Source organism: Aythya ferina, assembly GCF_964211825.1.
Source record: "Aythya ferina genome assembly, chromosome: W".
Taxonomy (NCBI): Eukaryota; Metazoa; Chordata; class Aves; order Anseriformes; family Anatidae; genus Aythya; species Aythya ferina.
Window position 1 is genome coordinate 6,361,339 of NC_140313.1, and position 19,985 is coordinate 6,381,323.

The window sequence follows — 19,985 nt, forward strand, 5'->3', positions numbered from 1 at the left end:
CATGCTCAGGTTACACCTTTTCCAATACATTCCAATTAATCTCCATTTTCATCTATGGTACATAGAATGTCCACTGAGTTTTCATAGTCCGTGACTGACTTCAGGCTCCATCTGTCCCAGCAGTCTTTCAGGGCAGAAGAGATGGTGTGTGATGTTGGATCGTCACACGTTGAAGCCTGTTCTCGTTCCATCACATCGCTGTGCTTGTCCATTTCTACCAAAATTCTATCATTATTATCTGCGTGGCTGTTGCTGTGATACCATTAATAGGACATCGACATATAGCAATCATGGCAGTGATGACATACAGTATTATATAATAATTAACATAATACAATTCAACTCATGGGCTATTCTCACCCAGTATTCAATCCCCTTGAGGTACACACTGGACCTCCCCATTCTTTTGCATTACCCACCAATTGCATCCAGGTCCCTGAGCAAAAGCAATCCCACAAATGGGATTGCCTTTTCCTGAGGCAGGAGTAGCCCAGACTGTCTTACCCAGCATGTTCCTTACATGCACTACAGGGACTTTATCCCCTTCTACAGTACGTAACAGGTTTGATTGGGCAGGTCCAGCTCGGTTGGCAGATCCCCTAGTATTGACTAACCAGGTGGCCTTTGCCAAATGCGTATCCCAGTTGTTGAATGTCCCAGCACCCATTGCTTTCAGTGTAGTCTTTAACAGTCCATTGTATCGTTCAACTTTCCCGGAGGCTGGTGCATGATAGGGGATGTGATACACCCACTCAATACCATGCTCTTTGGCCCAAGTGTCTATAAGGTTGTTTTGGAAATGAATCCTATTGTCTGACTCAATTCTTTCTGGGGTGCCATGTCACCACAGGACTTGCTTTTCAAGGCCCAGGATAGTGTTCCGGGCAGTGGCATGGGGCACAGGATATGTTTCCAGCCATCCGGTGGTTGCTTCCACCATTGTAAGTACGTGGCGCTTGCCGTTGTGGGTTTGACGGAGCGCGATGTAATCAGTCTGCCAGGCCTCTCCATATTTATATTTCAGCCATCGTCCTCCATACCAAAGAGGCTTTGACCGTTTGGCTTGCTTGATTGCAGCACATGTTTCACAGTCATGAATAACATCTGCTATAGTGTCCATGGTCAGGTCCACCCCTTGATCACGAGCCCATCTGTATGTTGCATCTCTACCTTGATGGCCTGAGGTGTCTTGGGCCCATTGAGCTATAAATAATTCACCCTTATGTTGCCAGTCCAGGTCCACCTGAGCCACTTCAGTCTTAGCACCTGATCCACCTGCTGGTTGTTTTGATGTTCTTCAGTGGCCTGATTCTTGCGTACGTGAGCATCTCCATATGTTGTACTTTTACCGCCAGGTTCCCTACCTGGGTGGCAATATCTTATCATAATGCAGCAGCTCAGGTGTCTTTGCCTCTGTGCTGCCAGTTGTTTTGCTTCCATTGCTGTAGCCATCCCCCCAGGGCATTTGTCCCTATTGATGAATCGGTATAGAGATAGCTTTTCTCATTCAGAAATGTTTCCTTCCCTTTTTTAAAAACTTCTGCTGTGTTTACCCACACAATGTAGTCATAAAAGTGTTGCAGGTGTTCAGGAGCTTCCCCCTGTTAAGCAAACTGTGGCCTGAATTCTGTTGCAAAAGGGATGGAGAAAAATGCATTAGCAATATTAATTGTGGCATGCCACTTGGCTACCTTTGACTTCAGTTTGTACAGAAGTTGTAGTGTGTCTGACACAGCAGCACTCAGCGGTGTCATAATGTCATTCAGTCCACAATATTTTACTATTAGCCTCCACTTGCCATTAGACTTTCATACTGGCCATATGGTACTATTAAAAGGTGAGGGAGTTTCACTGATCACTCCTTGGCTCTCCAGTCAATTGATAAGATTATGGATGGGAATCAGGGAGTCTTGGCTATTGCCACATTGCTGCTGGCATACCATTGTGGTAGCGATTGGCACCTGCTGTTCTTCAGCCCTCAGCAATCCCACAACAGAAGGGTCCTCCGAGAGACCAGGTGAGACTAAGAACTGTTTCATGTCCTCCATCTTCAAGGAAACTATGCCAAAAACCCACTGGTACCCTTTTGGATCTTTGAAGTACCCTCTCCTGAAGCTGTCTATGCCAAGGATGCATGGAGCCTCCAGGCCAGTCACAATGGGGTGCTTTTGCCACTCATTCCCAGTTAGACTCGCTTCAGCCTCCAATACAGTTAGCTGTTGGGATCTCCCCATCACTCCATAAATACTGCCCCTGTATAGCTTGATGGCATTACAGTACACTGTGCACTGGTGTCTACTAAAGCCTTATGCTTCTGTGGGTCTGACAGGCCAGGCCATCAAATCCACACAGTCCAATAAACCTGATTGTCCCTTTCCTCCCCCTTGCTGGAAGCAGAGCCCCTCTAGTCCTGGTCATAGTATTCGTTACTGTGTCTGGGGGGCTGCCTGCTGGAAATTGACTTATGGATGGTGGCAAATGCTCTGTGGGGATGGCTGCAGCAATGGAAATGGAGCAACTGGCAACAGAGAGGTAAACCTATCTGGGCTGCTTCAGTGTGCCAAGGTATTGCCGCCCAGGTAGAGAACTTGGTTGTAAAAGTATGTCATGTAGATGCACACATGCCCAAGTGTCACACCACAAAAGAATGTATACCAAAGAGGTGGACCAGGCTTTGAAAGCTGAAGTGGCTCAGGTGGACCTGGACTGGGGACATAGGGGTGAGATGTTTGTATCTCGATGGGCCCATGAATCATCAGGACATCTGGGGAGGGATGCCACATACAGATGGGCTCGTGACTGAGTGGTGGACCTGACCACTGAGGCCATCACACAGGTGTTGCGTTAAAGGTTAAAGTAATTGGGAGTGATGCCCAATTAGTCATTATAAGTCCGGTCACGTTCAGGATACTGAACTATCACCATTATGCATGCACAAATAACATAACACACCCTCAGTCTAGTCACATTCCATGAACTACCATGGCCATACTTGAAGTGTTTGGTCATGTTCAATGAGAACTACCATTAGATTAACTACTACTTTGACTACTTTTAACTACTTAGATTAACTAGATTAACTACTGCTAGATTAATGAGCAGTGCAATTTATTAAAGCAACAGGTACACAGGTTCTTTGGATTGCCCATGATAAATTCACTGCCTGCAAAGCACATGAAAACACCAAAAGTATGAGTAATACAGCCTGGCTATAAACACATTAAAAGGTATAAAGCAACTCTATAGAGATTTCAAAGTTTTCCGGGGAGGAACTTGGTATAGCGAAGTGTTCAAATCTTACCCAAAGGTGTCCCAATGCAGGGGAAGAGAAACTCAGCCTGTCAACTGATCCCAGAAGTCAGAAGGTATCTTTCCTTACACAATGGTATCTTCCCTAACATCCTCTCCCTTAAGCTAGTTTATATAATTTTCTATCTTTTAGGTGGAGCTTGAGTGGCTCTAGTCATGCATACCTTTTTTTTTTACAATTGGTGCAAAATTTTCTCGCTTTGCTTTTGAAGGTATAGACTAGAAAAATTTAAAGCACAAGCTCAGTGAGGCATGGTTGCACCTTGGAGGCAGGTAGCCTTTGGGATGGAGGTGTGTTTTGGTATTATAACGATTTTATAATGGGCAAAGTTCACCAAAAGGACAGAATTTTGTCAAAAACATGACAGTTCACTGGCCCAGGATAGCAAATATGTGGTGTATCAGTTCCAGTGTGCACAAAAACAATCAAGTTCCCATCTTATCACAGAGCATGGCCACAGTGTTTCCACCCCGCTCCACACTCCATACAGTTCCTCTTAGAGTCAGCACACTAAGTTCCCCTGGTATGGTCAACATCTAAGACTGGAGGCCTAGGGAACTTCTGTGTAGTGCAGCTATACTACACCCTAGAAGCTTCTTCGATGCTGTACCTTTTCTTTAAAATGTGAATATAAGTTTAATTTCCAACTCACCTCAGGCAATTATTCCACAACAGGTCACCCATGAGTGTAAAACTTGTGTTGCAATCAAGCGAGCCATGAGAGTAAAGTTTCCTTGGATAGGGGTTGGGGTGACTAGGATTTTGATATGGTGAGCCCTGGCAAACTGACTATATTGGACCACACCCACAAATGTGCCAAGGCAAGCACTACATACCCACCATGGTAGAAGCAACTACTGGGTGGCTGGAAACACACCTAGGAAACCATGCCACTACCTGAAACACCATCTCGGGCCTGGAAAGGCAAATTCTATGGTGTCATGGTACATTAGAGAGAACTGATAGTGTTCCGGGCAGTGGCAGGGGGCACAGGATATGTTTCCAGCCATCCGGTGGTTGCTTCCACCATTGTAAGTACGTGGCACTTGCCGTTGTGGGTTTGAGGGAGTGCGATGTAATCAGTCTGCCAGGCCTCTCCATATTTATATTTCAGCCATTGTCCTCCATACCAAAGAGGCTTTGACCGTTTGGCTTGCTTGATTGCAGCACATGTTTCACAATCATGAATAACGTCTGCTATAGTGTCCATGGTCAGGTCCACCCCTTGATCACGAGCCCATCTGTATGTTGCATCTCTACCTTGATGGCCTGAGGTGTCTTGGGCCCATTGAGCTATAAATAATTCACCCTTATGTTGCCAGTCCAGGTCCACCTGAGCCACTTCAGTCTTAGCAGCCTGATCCACCTGCTGGTTGTTTTGATGTTCTTCAGCAGCCCGATTCTTGGGCACATGAGCATCTACATGGCATACCTTTACAAGCAGGTTCTCTACCCGAGCAGCAATAACAGTATAGAGACAGAGATGTGGCCACTTTTTTTCGTTCAGCAATACCTAAAGCCAGCTGGATGGCTTTCACTTTTCAAACTGACTCCATTCACCTTCTCCCTCAGCAGCTTCTGCAACTCATCGTGTAGGACTCCATACAGCAGCCTTCCATCTCCGATGCTTCCCCACAATACGACAGGACCCATCAGTGAACAGGAAATATTTCTTCTCATTTTCTGGTAGTACTTGTTGTACAGCAGGGCTTCTTCAGCACAGACCACCTCCTCCTCTGATGATATCCCAAAACATTTGCCTTCTGGCCAGTCCATAATCACTTCCAAGATTCCTGGGCAACTGGGGTTTCCTATTTGAGCCCGCTGAGTAATCAGTGCAACCCACTTGCTCCATGTAGCATCAGTTGCATGATGTGTAGAGGGGGCCCTTCCTTTGAAAATCCAGCCTAGTACTGGCAATCGGGGTGCTAGGAGGAGCTGCGCTTCAGTACCAACCACCTCCAAAGCAGATCGAACTCCTTCATATGCTGCCAATATCTCCTATTCGGTTGGAGTGTAGCAGCCCTCAGATCCTCAGTATCCCCAACTCCAAAACCCCAGGGGTCAGCCTCGATTTTCCCCAGGCTCTTTCTGCCAGAGGCTCCAGGTGGGGCCATTCTCCCCGGCTGCGGTGTAGAGCACATTCTTTACATCTGGTCCTGTTCAGACTAGCCCAAGGGCTACTGCATGAACTATTTCCTGCTTGATTTGTTCAAAGGCTTGTCGTTGCTCAGGGCCCCATTCAAACTCATTCTTCTTACGAGTTACTTGGTAGAGCGGGTTTACAATCAGACTGTAATTTGGGATGTGCATTCTCCAAAACCCCACGACACCTAGGAAAGTCTGTGTTTCTTTTTTGCTAGTTGGTGGAGACATAGCTGTTATTTTGTTGATCGCATCCATTGGGATTTGACGAATTCCATCTTGCCATTTTATTCCTAAAAACTGGATCTCTCGTGCAGGTCCTTTGACTTGATTTTGTTTTATGGCAAAACCGGCTTCCAGAAGGATTTGGATTATTTTCTTCCCTTTCTCGAAAACTTCCTCTTCTGTGTCACCCAACACAATAATGTCATCAATGTACTGCAGGTGTTCAGGAGCTTCCCCCTGCTCCAGGGCAGATTGGATCACTCCATGGCAAATGGTAGGGCTGTGTTACCACCCCTGGGGAAGCCGATTCCTGGTGTATCGGACTCCCCTCCAAATGAAAGCAAACTGTGGCCTGCACTCTGCTGCCAGAGGGATGAAGAAAAATGCATTAGCAATATCAACTGTGGCGTACCACTTGGCTGCCTTCGATTCCAGTTCGTAGTGGAGTTCTAGCATGTCTGACACTGCAGCACTCAGTGGTGGCGTGACTTCGTTCAGGCCACGATAGTCCACTGTTTGTCTCCACTCACCATTAGACTTTCGCACTGGCCATATGGGACTATTGAAAGGTGAATGAGTCTTGCTGATCACTCCTTGCCTCTCCAGTTGACGAATTAGCTTATGGATGGGAATCAGGGAGTCTTGGTTAGTGCGATATTGCTGCCGGTGCACAGTTGTGGTAGCAATTGGCTGTTCTTCGACCCTCAGCAACCCCACAACAGAGGGGTCCTCCGAGAGACCGGGTAAGGTAGACGACTGTTTAACGTCCTCTGTCTCTAAGGCAGCTATGCCAAAAGCCCACCGGAGCCCTTTTGGATCCTTGAAATATCCTCTCCTGAGGTAGTCTATGCCAAGGATGCACGGAGCATCTGGGCCAGTCACAATATGGTGCTTTTGCCACTCATTTCCAGTTAGACTCGCTTCAGCCTCCAGTACCGTTAACTGCTGGCATCCCTCCGTCACCCCATAAATACAGATGGGTTCTGGCCCTTTATAGCTTGATGGCATTACAGTACACTGTGCACCGGTGTCTACTAAAGCCTTATACTTCTGTGCGTCTGACGTGCCAGGCCATCAAATCCACACAGTCCAATAAACTCAATTGTCCCTTTCCTCCCCCTGGCTGGAAGCAGGGCCCCTCTAATCCTTGTCAGAATCTTCATTTCTGTGTTCGAAGGACTGTCTGCTGGAAGTTGGAGCAACAAGTTATTCAGAGAAGCCCCTTTCCCAATTGTTTTTTCTTGCAACTTACATACCCGTGCCTCTAGGGTCGAGGTAGAATTCCCATCCCATTTTCTCATGTCCTCTCCACAGTCATGTAAGTAAAACCACAGGGTGGCACGGGGTGTGCACCCACTATATTGTCTTCCTTGAACAGAAGGATGCTTACCCCGATAGCTGAGACACTGCTTTGTACAGGTGGGGAGGAAAATAAACTCTCTTTAAGTTGGTGGACCTCTTCAGAAAGTTTCTCCAAAGTATTTGCTTTTAATTGGTGGAACTCTTGAGAAAGTTCTTCCATAGCGGAGACGCAGGCCTGTAGGGAAGATGAGAGACGTTCTTCATACTGCCGGAGTTGTTTAGCCACTTCATCCACTGTGGGTTCCTCTTCCTCTTTCCAGGCTATTACTGCCAATGAGCTGGCATGTGATGATGCTGCACTCTGTACAAACTTCCGCCACATAGGTCGTGCACACTTGACTTCTACTTGAGTTCTACAGGCAGCTGACAGAAGTTGTGAAATCTTCAGCGCTTGTTCTTGTGGGGGACTTCAACTTCCCTGACATATCCTGGAAGCACAACACAACCCAGAGAAAGCAGTCTAGGAGGTTTCTGGAGAGCGTGGAAGATAGCTTCCTGACGCAGCTGGTTAGTGAGCCTACCAGGGGTGGCGCCGCGTTAGACCTTCTCTTCACAAACAGAGAAAGACAGGTGGAGGATGTGATTGTTGGGAGCTGTCTTGGGCAGAGTGATCACGAAATGGTGGAGTTCACTATTTTTGGCGAGGCCAGGAAGGGGAAGAAGACCAGCCTGGCTCAACAGAGAATTGTGGCTTGATCTTAGGAGAAAAAAGAGGGTTTATAATCTTTGGAAAATTGGGCAGGCCACTAGGGAGGACTATAAGGATGTTGCGAGGCTGTGCAGGGACAAAATTAGGAAGGCCAAAGCTCATCTGGAGCTCAATCTGGCTACTGCCGTTAAAGATAACGGCTAGGGAGGTGATCATCCCCCTGTACTTGGCTCTGGTGAGGCCATACCTTGAGTACTGTGTTCAGTTTTGGGCCCCTTGCTACAAGAAGGACATGGAGGTGCTTGAGCGGGTCCAGAGAAGGGCAACGAAGCTGGTGGGGGGCCTGGAGAACAAGTCCTACGAGGAGCAGCTGAGGGAGCTGGGCTTGTTCAGCCTGAAGAAAAGGAGGCTCAGGGGCGACCTTATTGCTCTCTACAGATACCTTAAAGGAGGCTGTAGAGTGGTGGGGGTTGGTCTGTTCTCCCACGTGCCTGGTGACAGGACGAGGGGGAATGGGCTTAAGTTGCACCAGGGGAGTTTTAGGTTGGATATTAGGAAGAACTTCATTACCGAAAGGGTTGTTAGACATTGGAACTGGCTGCCCAGTGTGGTGGTTTTACCGTGCTGGGCAGCTAAACCCCACAACCGCTCTCTCACTCCCCCTCCTTTAGATGAGGAGGGGGAGAAGTAAAGCAAAGAACAACTCACGGGTTGAGATAAGGATAATTTAATTAAAGGGAAATAATTATAATAATTAAATAAAGACTACCATGAACTAAACAATTTAACTAAGGGGAAATAAAAGGGAAAGGGGAAAAAAGAGAGGAAAACAAACAAACAAAATAAATGAAAGCTATATGGAAGTGCAGAGGAAAGAAATTACTCTCTACTTCCCACAAATGAGCGATGATTGACCACGTCCTTGAAGCAAGGCCTCAACGCACGCAGCCGGTGTTCGAGAGGAGGACCGACGTCTTCTCAACGAGAGCCCACCCCTCCCCTCTTCTTCCTGTTTCCACCTTTTATTGCTGAGTGTGACACCACATGGTATGGAATATCCCTTTGATTGGTTTAGGTCAGCTGCCCTAGTGATGTTTCTCTCCTCACTTTTTTGCCCACCCCCTAGGAGGGTTAGAGAAAGGCCCATTGCTGTGCCACTGCTGCTCAGCAGTAGACACAACACTGGTGTGATAACACTGCTGTTCCAGCTACAAGTACAGAGTAAGGCACTGTATGGGCTGCTGCCGGGAAAGTTAACATTCCAGCCAGACCCAGTACAAGCGTGTGCTTGCAACCCAGAAGGCCATCTGTGTCCTGGGCTGCATCAACAGAGGAGTGGCCAGCAGGTTGAGGGAGGTGACTGTCTCCCCTCTGCTCTGCCCTTGTGAGGCCCCACTTGGAGTACTGCATCCAGGTCTGTGGTGTAATTGCCTGAAGTAACTAGGAAAATAAAACTAACATTCACAAAGAAAATGTACAGCACTGAAGAGGCTTTCAGGGTAGGGCGTAGCTGCATTACCTGAGCGTTCCCTAGGCTCCCAACCTTAGATGCTATCACGCTGGGGAAACCTGGTGTGCTAGCTCTAAGGAACAGCACGGAGCGTAGAGTGGAGTGGAGACACCACGGCTAGGCTCTGTAATCAGGTGGGGCCTCGATTGTTCTTGTGCACAAAGCTGCACTTTTTGCCACCCTGAGCCAAAGACCTGTCATGTTTTGACAAATGCTGTACCCTAGTGTACTTTTTGCTCATTATAATATCATTATAATACCAAAACACACCTCCATCCCAAAATCTACCCGCCTCCAAGGTGCGACCACCCCTCACTGAGCATGCGCTCTGAATTTCTCGGAGCCTATTACTTTAAACGGAGACGGGAAAACTTTACACCAATCATAACTAAGATATGCTTGACTAGAGCCACTCAAACTCCACCTAAAAGATAGAAAATAATATAAATTGGCCCAAGAGAGAGGGGATGTTAGGGAAGATACCACCGTCAGGGGAGATACCATCCTGAGGAAATACAACATCCTTAGGACCTCCTGACTCCTGGGACCAGTCGATGGGCTGAGCCTCTCTTTCCCCCCATTGGGACGCCTTTGGGTGAGATTTGAACACTTGGTTATAAATCTTTCTAGAATCTTTGATCCTTTTAATGCACTAATTTCTAGGCTGCGCACCTGTAACACTTGTAACACCTGTGTATTTCATGCATGCTAGCTTGCTTTTGCAGACAGTCACTATCGCCGGCAATCCAAAGAACCTGTTGTACCCTGTGTACCTGTAATAAATCACACTTGATTGCATTGTTATAGCTCTCATTAAGCGCGACTAGGGCAAGGGTGGTTATACGTTACTGGTGAATCCTTGACTGTGATAGTTCAGTGTTCTGAATCCAACCAGACCCCAGATGGTTAATGCATTATTGGTGAATCCGACTGGACCCCTAACGGTTAATGGGTTATTGATGAAATCTGTGATTGTGACAGTTCAGTACCCTGAATCCAACCGGGCCCATAATTCGTAATTCGTGTTGCAAAACTTGTTGATATTAATAAAGAAGGGGGAGATTTGGGCGTGTGGCCATGGGGTTGGAAAGCCCTGTGGTTGAGATAACATTAGACTCTTAACGATGAGGCCATCAGGAATGTAAAAGAGTTTAGAGGGAAGTGATTCAGGAGACACCATGCAGTCTCGGGTTTCTTGTTCTCCAGCCATTAAGGCATAGAAGTTGCTGGGTTTTTGTTGTTTGCTGTTATATGCAAAGTTGTTTGACTAATGAAAAGTTTTTTTGAAAAGGACTGCTGTGGGGTGAAGGGTATAAGAGGGGAGCCTGTCCTCAAAAAAAAAAAAAAAAAAAAACACGATGAAGTTATGTCATCAATAGAGAAGCAGAAAGAAGGAATGAAAAGGAACAGGCTGGCAGAATGGATACCAGGACGGGAACAGGAATATTGATTGCCTCATTGTCGTGCTTCCACTCGAGTGGGCAGCTGAGCTCCACCACAGCCGCTCTCTCACTCCCCCTCCTCAAAGAGGAATGGGGAGAAAATATGATGAAAAGGGCTCAAAGGTTGAGATAAGGACGAGAAAATCACGCAATAATTATTGTAACGGGCAAAACAGACTCGGCATAGGGAGATAGTAAGATTTATTGCTTATTACTAACAAGCTAGAGAAGTGAGAAACAAAGGAAAGAAACCAAAAGCACCTTCCCCCCCATCCTCCCTCTTCCACCTCCTCCCCCCGAGCGGTGCAGGGGAACGGGGGAATGGCGATTATGGTCAGTCTACAGCGCTTCTCTGTCGTTCCTTCTCGGTCACTCTCGTCCCCTGTGCTGTGGGGTCCCACCTATGGGATACAGTCCTTGATGAACTGATCCGATGTAGGCTTCCCATAGGCAGCAGCTCTTCCAGAACTGCTCCAGATATGGGTCCGTACCACGGGGTCCATCCCTCAGGAGAAAACTGCTCCAACCTGGGTCCCCCATGGGTAGCAGCTCCTGCCAGGTCACCTGCTCCTGCATGGTCTCCTCTCCACGGGCTACAGGTCCGGCCCGGAATCTGCTCCGGCAGGGGTCTTCCACAGGCGGCAGCCTCCGTCGGTGCAGGGCCACCTGCTCCACCGTGGTCTCTTCCACGGGCTGCAGCGTGGAACCCTGCTCCACCGTGGTACTCCATGGGCTGCAGGGGGACATCCTGCTTCACCATGGTCCTCACCACAGGCCGCAGGGGACTTCTGCTCCGGCGCCTGGAGCACCTCTCCCCCTCCTTCTTCACTGACCTTGGCGACTGCAAGGCTTTTCCTCACTCCTCTCACTCTCCCAACTGCTGTGTATGGCACAGCGTTTTTTTCCCTGTCTTAAATATGCTCTCACAGAGGCGCAAAAATACATCGCTTATTGGCTCGGCTCGGGTCAACAGTGGGGCCTTTACCAAACATGGGGTAGCTTCTAGATCCTTCTCACAGAGACCACCCCTATGGCCCCCTGCTACCAAACCTTGCCACATAAACCCACTACAGAGGTGCACCATTTTCCCAATTTCCACAACACCTGCTACTTCAGATGCCTAAGTTTGCCACAGTATGAATGAAATACATTAATTCTGTTCAGGCTCCTGTTCAGAAATCTTAATTTGTTTACTTTTGCAAAGCTATGGAAAGGAAGCTTGGGCAGTAGTTCTGAAGTGCTGTTTGTAGTATGTTAATCGCTAAAGTCCTATTATGCAGGATGGTACATAAAAGACTAGGTTAACAACATACATACTGGAGTAAGTGAAGAATATAGGGCAGATTGCTAAGCAGCAGACTTCACATATTTTCTTTGGTTCATGACAAGTCATTTGTTGCTTTTTTTTTAGAGGATGCTGTGGATTTTTAACTTGAATTCTTCAGCTTCTTCTCTTTGTGACTGTTAATCCAGAATGACTCTGCTGATTTCCATGGAATTATTCCCAGTTTACATTTTGTGACACCATTATTAGTTTCATTGTATACAAAGTAACAGTAAAGAATAGAAGAGAAATTATGATGTAAAATCGTTCTTTGGGATGTAATTTTTTTTTCTTTCCAGTTTTTCTAATTTCTGACTGTGTTTTAATGCATTTACATTTTCAAAGAGGCCGGAATATTTGCAAAAATGAAATAAACTATTAATTGCAGACAAATTCACATCTTAAGAGCTTCCATTTGAGATTTTGAAATTAAGTAAGTGTTGAAACGGAGGGGTTTGGACCATTGTTTTCAACATGTACCAGACAAGAACTTTGAAGAATTTAAGACACTTTAAAGCTTTGTAACCCTGTCCAAATATAAAGTAATTAATCTTTTAAAAAACTCTGTTTACCTATGAGATATTTAGGTAAGCATTTACATCCTTATTTTCCAAATGAGGAAAACAATGATAAAGGGATTCACTGAATAAAAGCCTCGTGAGAGTTGTTTGTCAAAGCCCTGATGCCAAATCCCTTGCTATCTCTGTATTTGTCTAAGTTGCAGAAGTAAACAATGTTGCATCTCTGTAATTTGTAAGGAAAAATGCTGTTGTGGTTTAACCCGGTTGGCAGCTAAATACCACACAGCCGTTCGCTCACCCTCCCCCCTCCCTCTCTGGGACGGGGGAGAGAAAAGGGAAAGTGAAGCCTGTGAGTTGAGATAAAGACAGTTTAATAAGACAGGAATGTAATCATAACAATAACAACAACAATAATAATAATGGTAATCGTACTACTACTAATAACATGTACAAAACAAGTGATGCACAATGCAATTGCTCACCACCCGCTGACCAATGCCCAGCCTATCCCCAAGCAGCCGGCCCCCCACCCCAGCTAGCCACCCCTACATATTGTTTAGCATGACGTCAGATGGTATGGAATACCCCTTTGGTCAGTTTGGGTCAGCTGTCCTGGGTCTGTCCCCTCCCAGCTCCTGCTGCACCCCCAGCCTGCCCACAGGACAGAGTGAGAAGCTGAAAAGTCCTTGGCTCTGTGTAAGCACTGCTCTGCAACAACTAAAACATCAGCATGTTATCAGCACTCTTCTCATCCTAAGCCAAAACATAGCACCCTACCAGCTACTAGGAGGAAAATTAACTCTGTCCTAACTGAAACCAGGACAAATGAGAATCAGCAATGCTCTGCAGGATCTTCCTGGACTGTTTGTGCTTAACTGCGTTGTCTTTCCAGCAGATATCAGGGTGGTTGAAGTCCCCCATGAGAACCAGAGCCTGTGATTGTGAGGCTACTTCCAGCTGCATATAGAAGGTTGTAGTGGTTTTACCTTGCTAGGCAGCTGAACTCCACCACAACCGCTCTCTCACTCCTCCTCAGAAGCGGAGGGGAAGAAAGAAAGGAAAAAAGCAACTCATGGGCTGAGAAAAGGATAATTTATTTAAAGGAAAAATAGTTATTAAGAGAAAATTATTATTAAGGGAAAATTAAATAGTTTAACTAAAGGGAAAAGGAAGGGGGGGGGCAGGGAACAAGCAAAGGCCCTGTGGAATCACAGAGAGAGAGGAAAGAAAGTACTCTCTACTTCCCACCAACAAGCAATGCTTGATCATGTCCTTGAAGCAGGACCTCAATATGCATAGCCATTGTTTGGGAGGATGGATGTTTTCATAATGAGACCCCCCCACACACACCCCTTTCCCACCTTTTATTGCTGATTGTAACATCATATGGTATGGAATATGCCTTTGGTTGGTTTAGGTCAGCTGCCCCAGTGATGTCCCTTCCCCACCTCTTGCCCACCCTCAGCCTATTAGCTCCTGGGGGGGGGGGGGGGTGGTTAGAGGGAGTCCTGATGCTGTGCCAGTATTGCTCAGCAGTAGACAAAACACTGGTGTGATACCAATAGTGTTCTAGCTATGCGTGCAGAGCACAACACAGAGAAACGGGAAAGTGAAGCCCATGAGTTGAGATAAAGACAGTTTATTAAGACAGGAAAATAATAATAACAATAACAATAGCAATAACAACAACAATAATAATAATGGTAATCGTACTACTAATAACGATGTGTACAAAACAAGTGATGCACAACGCAATTGCTCACCACCCGCTGACCAATGCCCAGCCTATCCCCAAGCAGCTGGTCCCCCCACCCCAGCCTGCCCCCCCATTTTAATTGTTCATCATGACATCAGATGGTATAGAATACCCCTTTGGCCAGTTTGGGTCAGCTGTTGTCCTGGTTTCACCTAGGACAGAGTTAAGTCTCTGTTAAGAGACAGCTTTATGTCCTACATAATAAATAAATAAATAAATAAATGCATACAGGACTGTTTGTTCAAGGTCTTCTATGTCATTTTCATCAAAGAGGATCGCAAATGCATTTCAATGTACTGAGATCTCTTCTGCCTAAGGATAATTAGGGGAAAACATCATTTAGAAAGATACCTGTTTAATGCATGCTACTGACAAAGCTATAAATCAATGTCCCAGAGAGACAATCACTTCAGGAAAAGTAGTGGCCTCATCGTTAAGAGTTCCCTGAGTGGCAGGGAGTGTGGGAGGATAAGGGCAGGCATCTAGAGCAGTGGGCACCTCCAATGCCTTGGAAATTCACTCCTGAACAAGTGCAGAATCCTTAAAACCTGGTAGGATGCTTGAGAAAGGTATGTCATGACCCTGGCAATTCCAAAGAGACACAAATCACTGCAACTTGGTGGGCCTTGGCCTATGCTTACCGAGCGGCAATCGATGCCACTATAACCCGAGTGAGAGACCCTGCAGCCACTTCAACCCTTGAGAAAGGCCCAGCAGCCACTCCAAGCCCTATAATGGGCCTCAAAGCTGAGCCAGGGAAACAGACTGTATGAGTGTCAATTGTACCTGTGCCCAAGATGAATGAAGAATGAATGAAGAAGTCAGGTCATTTAGAAAGCAGAGGAACTCCTACCCAGAGTAAGGATGAAGAAGAAGATGAGGCAGGCTACTCCAAAGTGGCTGGGCCATCAGAGGAACAGGAAGAGGAAGATGAAGATATCATAAAAGTATCAATAACTACCCGAGGCCTACACCAGCATGAGCTACGAGATATGGGAAAATATTTCAGTCGGTGTCCAAGTGAGCACCTTCTTACCTGGCTGCTCCGGTGCTGGGACAGCAGAGCAAAAATCTGGAATTAGAGGGCAGGGAAGCCGGGCAGCTGGGATCCCTTCCTAGGGATGCAGGCATTGAAAAAGCAATTAGAAATGGAGCAGAAATCTTCACCCTCTGGAGGCGTCTCCTGTCAGGTGTGTGGTGTAATTGCGTGAAGTAACTAGGAAAATAAAACTAACATTCACATTTTTTAAGGAAAAGGTACAGCATTGCAGAGGCTTTCAGGGTAGGGCATAACTGCATTACCTGAGCATTCCTTAGGCTCCCAACCTTAGATGCTATCACACTGGGGAAACTTGGTGTGCTAGCCCTAAGGAACAGCACGGAGCGTAGAGTGGAGTGGAGACACCACGGCTAGGCTCTGTAATCAGGTGGGGCCTCGATTGTTCTTGTGCACAAAGCTGCACTTTTTGCCACCCTGAGCCAAAGACCTGTCATGTTTTGACAAATGCTGTACCCTAGTGTACTTTTTGCTATCATTATAATACCAAAACACACCTCCATCCCAAAATCTACCCGCCTCCAAGGTGCGACCACCCCTCACTGAGCATGCGCTCTGAATTTCTCGGAGCCTATTACTTTAAACAGAGACGGGAAAACTTTACACCAATCATGACTAAGATATGCTTGACTAGAGCCACTCAAGCTCCACCTAAAAGATAGAAAATAATATAAATTGGCCCAAGAGAGAGGGGATGTTAGGGAAGATACCACCGTCAGGGGAGATACCATCCCGAGGAAATACAACATCCTTAGGACCTTCTGACTCCTGGGATCAGTCGACGGGCTGAGCCTCTCTTCCCCCCCCCATTGGGACGCCTTTGGGTGAGATCTAAATACTTGCTTATAAATCTCTATAGAGTCTTTGATCCTTTAAACGCATTTATTTCTAGGCTGCACACCTGTGACACCTGTGACACCTGTAAACACCTGTAACATCTGTAACATCTATAACATCTATAACACCTGTAACATCTGTAACACCTATAACACCTGTGTATTTCATGAATACTAGCTTGCTTTTGCAGACAGTCACTATCGCTGGCAATCCAAAAGAACCTGATTATCTGTTGCTGTAATAAACCATACTTGATTGCATTGTGATAACTCTCATTAAGTGCAACGAGGGTGAGGGTGGTTATCCATGATAGTTCAGTGTTCTGAATCTAACCAGACCCCCAGACGGTTAATGCATTTTTGGTGAATGTCCGAACGGACCCCCAGATGGTTAGTGCGTTTTTGGTGAATGTCTGAACAGACCCCCAGACGGTTAATGCGTTTTTGGTGAATGTCTGAACAGATCCCCAGACCGTTAATGCGTTGATGGTGAATGTCTGACTGGACCCCCAGACGGTTAATGTGTTTTTGGTGAATGTCCGACTGGTTCAGTACCCTGAATCCGACCGGGCCCGTAACAGTTAATCAGCTACACCCCTTAACGCGACAAGGTGTGAAGGAAAGGTATCCCTTCAAGGAAGATCTTGTATGTCAGCCGGGGAAGTGGACCCCCAAGGAGAGGGGAATACAGTACCTAAGGGAATTAGCCATGCTGGAGGTGATTTATGATGACCTAGACAATGTCCAACTATCCAAAGATCCAGGTGAAGTCAAGTCTACATGACCCATGTGGCAGAAGTTTGTACGGAGTGCACCATCACCATATGCCAACTCATTGGCAGTAATGACCTGGAAAGAGGATGAGGAACCCACAGTGGATGAATTGGCTGAACAGCTCTGGCAGTATGAAGAAAGTCTCTCCTCTTCCCTACAGGCCTGCGTCTCTGCTGTGGAAAAACTTTCTCAAGAGTTCCACCAATTCAAAGATAACAAAGAGAATACTCTGGAGAAATTTTCTCAAGAGGTCCACCAACGTAGAGAGAATTTATCTTTCTCCCCACCTGTACAAACCAGTGTCTCAGCTATCAGTGGTTGTTAAGGGATTTTTGAAACAGCAAGGAGGCCATGACTTGCTGCAGCTGAGAAAACCAAGCTACCAGGACGACTATGAGAAGTTCCCATGACAGTGTTCCTACATCGCCCGTGTTATAAAAGCATTCTAAATATATAGAACATTGCTTTACATACTAAACGCAAGTATGACTATACATTTGTACAATCAGGAAAGATAACAAAACAATCCTTTAAGTTCCATGACTTAACAGTCTCCATTTTCCATTCCTTTTGAACAATATGTCTCGCTTTAAGTTGTCAAGCAACTCGGCCTTCAGGCCTTATGTATCCCGTTCTTCCCGGATCGAAGAAAAATATATCCATCTCATTTTCAAGGCCAATAGGGCCTGGATCAAAAGGCACGTCCAGGTCACCAGGGGGCGTAACATCAAAGGCCTGTGATGGCAGTAGCGGCGCAGGGGCCCATGGTGTAGCAGAAGGATCAGTAAAGGAGCCCGCAGCTCCCTCACTATCTGGCAAACCACACGTTTCTGACTGCGGTCCCACATGGCTCTTTAAGGCCTCAGAGACTGCTCGCCAGGTGCTGAGCAATTTCACTGCAACCTTGTCATTTTTAGTTGCAGAGTCCCACACCTTGACCTCAGTTTGGTTCCATGTTTCAGGATCATAAACTGTTAAGAAGGAGAATAAGCTGTAAGGTTACCAGGACAGTCTTTGTTCCTAAGGACGTATGATTCTCCATAATGCGCAACTGCTTACCAGCGAGAGGCAGTTGTGTGTACAGGTCTGCTTCTCTCAGCTTGAGCTTCTCTCCAGCTCCAGTGCGCCTATTTCCAGTGACTTTCTGTACGAGCTTCTTTGAGCAGTTTGCTGAGTTTGGCTGAACCTATTTTCATGAGGCAATCAAAGTGCCTGTTCCCGTCATGGTCTCCATTCTGCCAGCCTGTTCCTTTTCATTCCTTCTTTCTGCTTCTTTACTGATGACATAACTTCATCACATCGCGTTGCCTTCCTTTTTTATCTTGAGGGCAGGCTCCCCTCTTATACCCTTCTTTCCACAGCAGTTCTTTTCCAAACAACTTTTCATTGGTCAAACAACTTTGAATGTAACAACAACAGCAAACACCCAGAAACATCCATGCCATAATGGCTGGAGAACAAGAGTACAGAGACTGCATGGAATCTCCTAAATCACCCTTCTTTGTTCCCTCTAAACTCTTTTATATTCCTGATGGCCTCATCGTTAAGAGTCTAATGTTATCATCAACCATGGGGCTTTCTGACCCCCATGGCCACACTCCCAAATCTCCCCCTTCTTTATTAATATCAACCATTTTCTCGACACGAATTACTACTCCATATATAACAATCCCTCCTCTTCTTTTGAATATCATTAATTCGTGTCTTGTTTTCAAATTTGGCAAAGGCCAATTGAACCACAAGAGAATGCTTTCACAATATTCTCTGCAAGATTTATAAACAAGTTTTTAGCAATGGTTGGAATCCCATGTTATAAGTTAGACCACACAATTTACTGGTCTATTGAAATTATTTTATTAATCAAGTAAGCAGACACAAGCAAAACAGCGCTGGGCGGCTGGGGAGTCTCCGCTCCGCAACAGCACTCAACTTCCTCTTTTCAGTGTCGCTGTTTTATAGCATTCAAGTTCTGGCATGTCAAGACTTGACTTGTCGACTTGTCGAGACCCGTCGACTTGTCGAGACTTGTTCTGAGGCTGCGCAGTCTGTTGTTGGGGGTCGTTATTCTTCCTCCGGTGATCATGCCTTGTGCTTGTGTTCAGGTGGGGGCAAAACAGGATGTCTTGTGGTGGGTGGGTGGTATCTTACAAAATCTTTGTTTTAACAAGGATGTTTACCCAACCCTCCTTCCCCATTTGTCCCCATGTTACAATGCCATGAGTTGTAAAACCTTATCTCCTCAGTAGATTCTTTAAATTCTCAAGGACAATGAACAAACCCCTACTAATTTATCACAATCCCTCCTTTTTCTTTTTCTAACATATTTTGTTCATTGAATTTTTGCAATATTTGCTTGCTGAGCATCAAAGTTTCTGCGTCGTCCTCCTCCTGCTCAAGAGATTCATACTTAGCACGCACAAGCATAAGATGAGCTGCCTCTAATCGGCTTTTCACAGTTGCGATTACTCAATTGAATATACATGGTCCAAAAGTCAGTGTTAATATAAGTAACAACAAGGGCCCCGCTATGGTTGATAGCAGGGTAGTAAGCCAAGGTGAGTAATTAAACCAGGATTCATACCAATTCTGACGAGCCTCATTTTCCCTTTTGCATTTTTCTAATCCTTCCCGCAATTTAGTCATTGTATCTCTTACCACCCCAGTATGATCTGCATATATACAACATTCTTCACGTAGGGCTGCACACAGTCCTCCTTGTTGTAAGAAAATCAAATCCAACCCTCTATGGTTTTGGAGTACCACTTCGGATAATGACCTAACCGATTTTTCCAGAGCTGTTATTGATTGCTCTATATGGGCCAGATATATATCCTCGTCTATGGCAATGCGTAGAGAAGTAAATTCCTGGCTTTGTTTTATCAGGGAAGCAATTCCAGTTCCCGCACCTACAGCCCTGAGGGCCATTAAAGTGGCTAAGGTGACGGCCGTAATAGGCTCCCTCTTTACCAGATGGTATTCAGCCACTGTGTGATGGGTATACATATACTCTTCAGTGTGGTATAGAATCCTTGGTATAATGACCACCTGTACACAAAAATCATGAGATGTGTTAA

The 19,985-nt window shown here is 46.0% G+C and overlaps 1 long non-coding RNA gene across 1 annotated transcript in view; it reads left to right on the forward strand.

Moving 5' to 3' along the window:
* LOC311426388 overlaps positions 1–19,755 on the forward strand; it is a 371,544-nt gene extending 351,789 nt beyond the window's left edge. Inside the window, exon 3 of the long non-coding RNA XR_014686696.1 lies at positions 19,453–19,755. This is a non-coding gene — a long non-coding RNA (uncharacterized lncRNA). The remainder of the gene's footprint in view (positions 1–19,452) is intronic.
* The last annotated feature ends 230 nt before the right edge of the window (positions 19,756–19,985 follow it).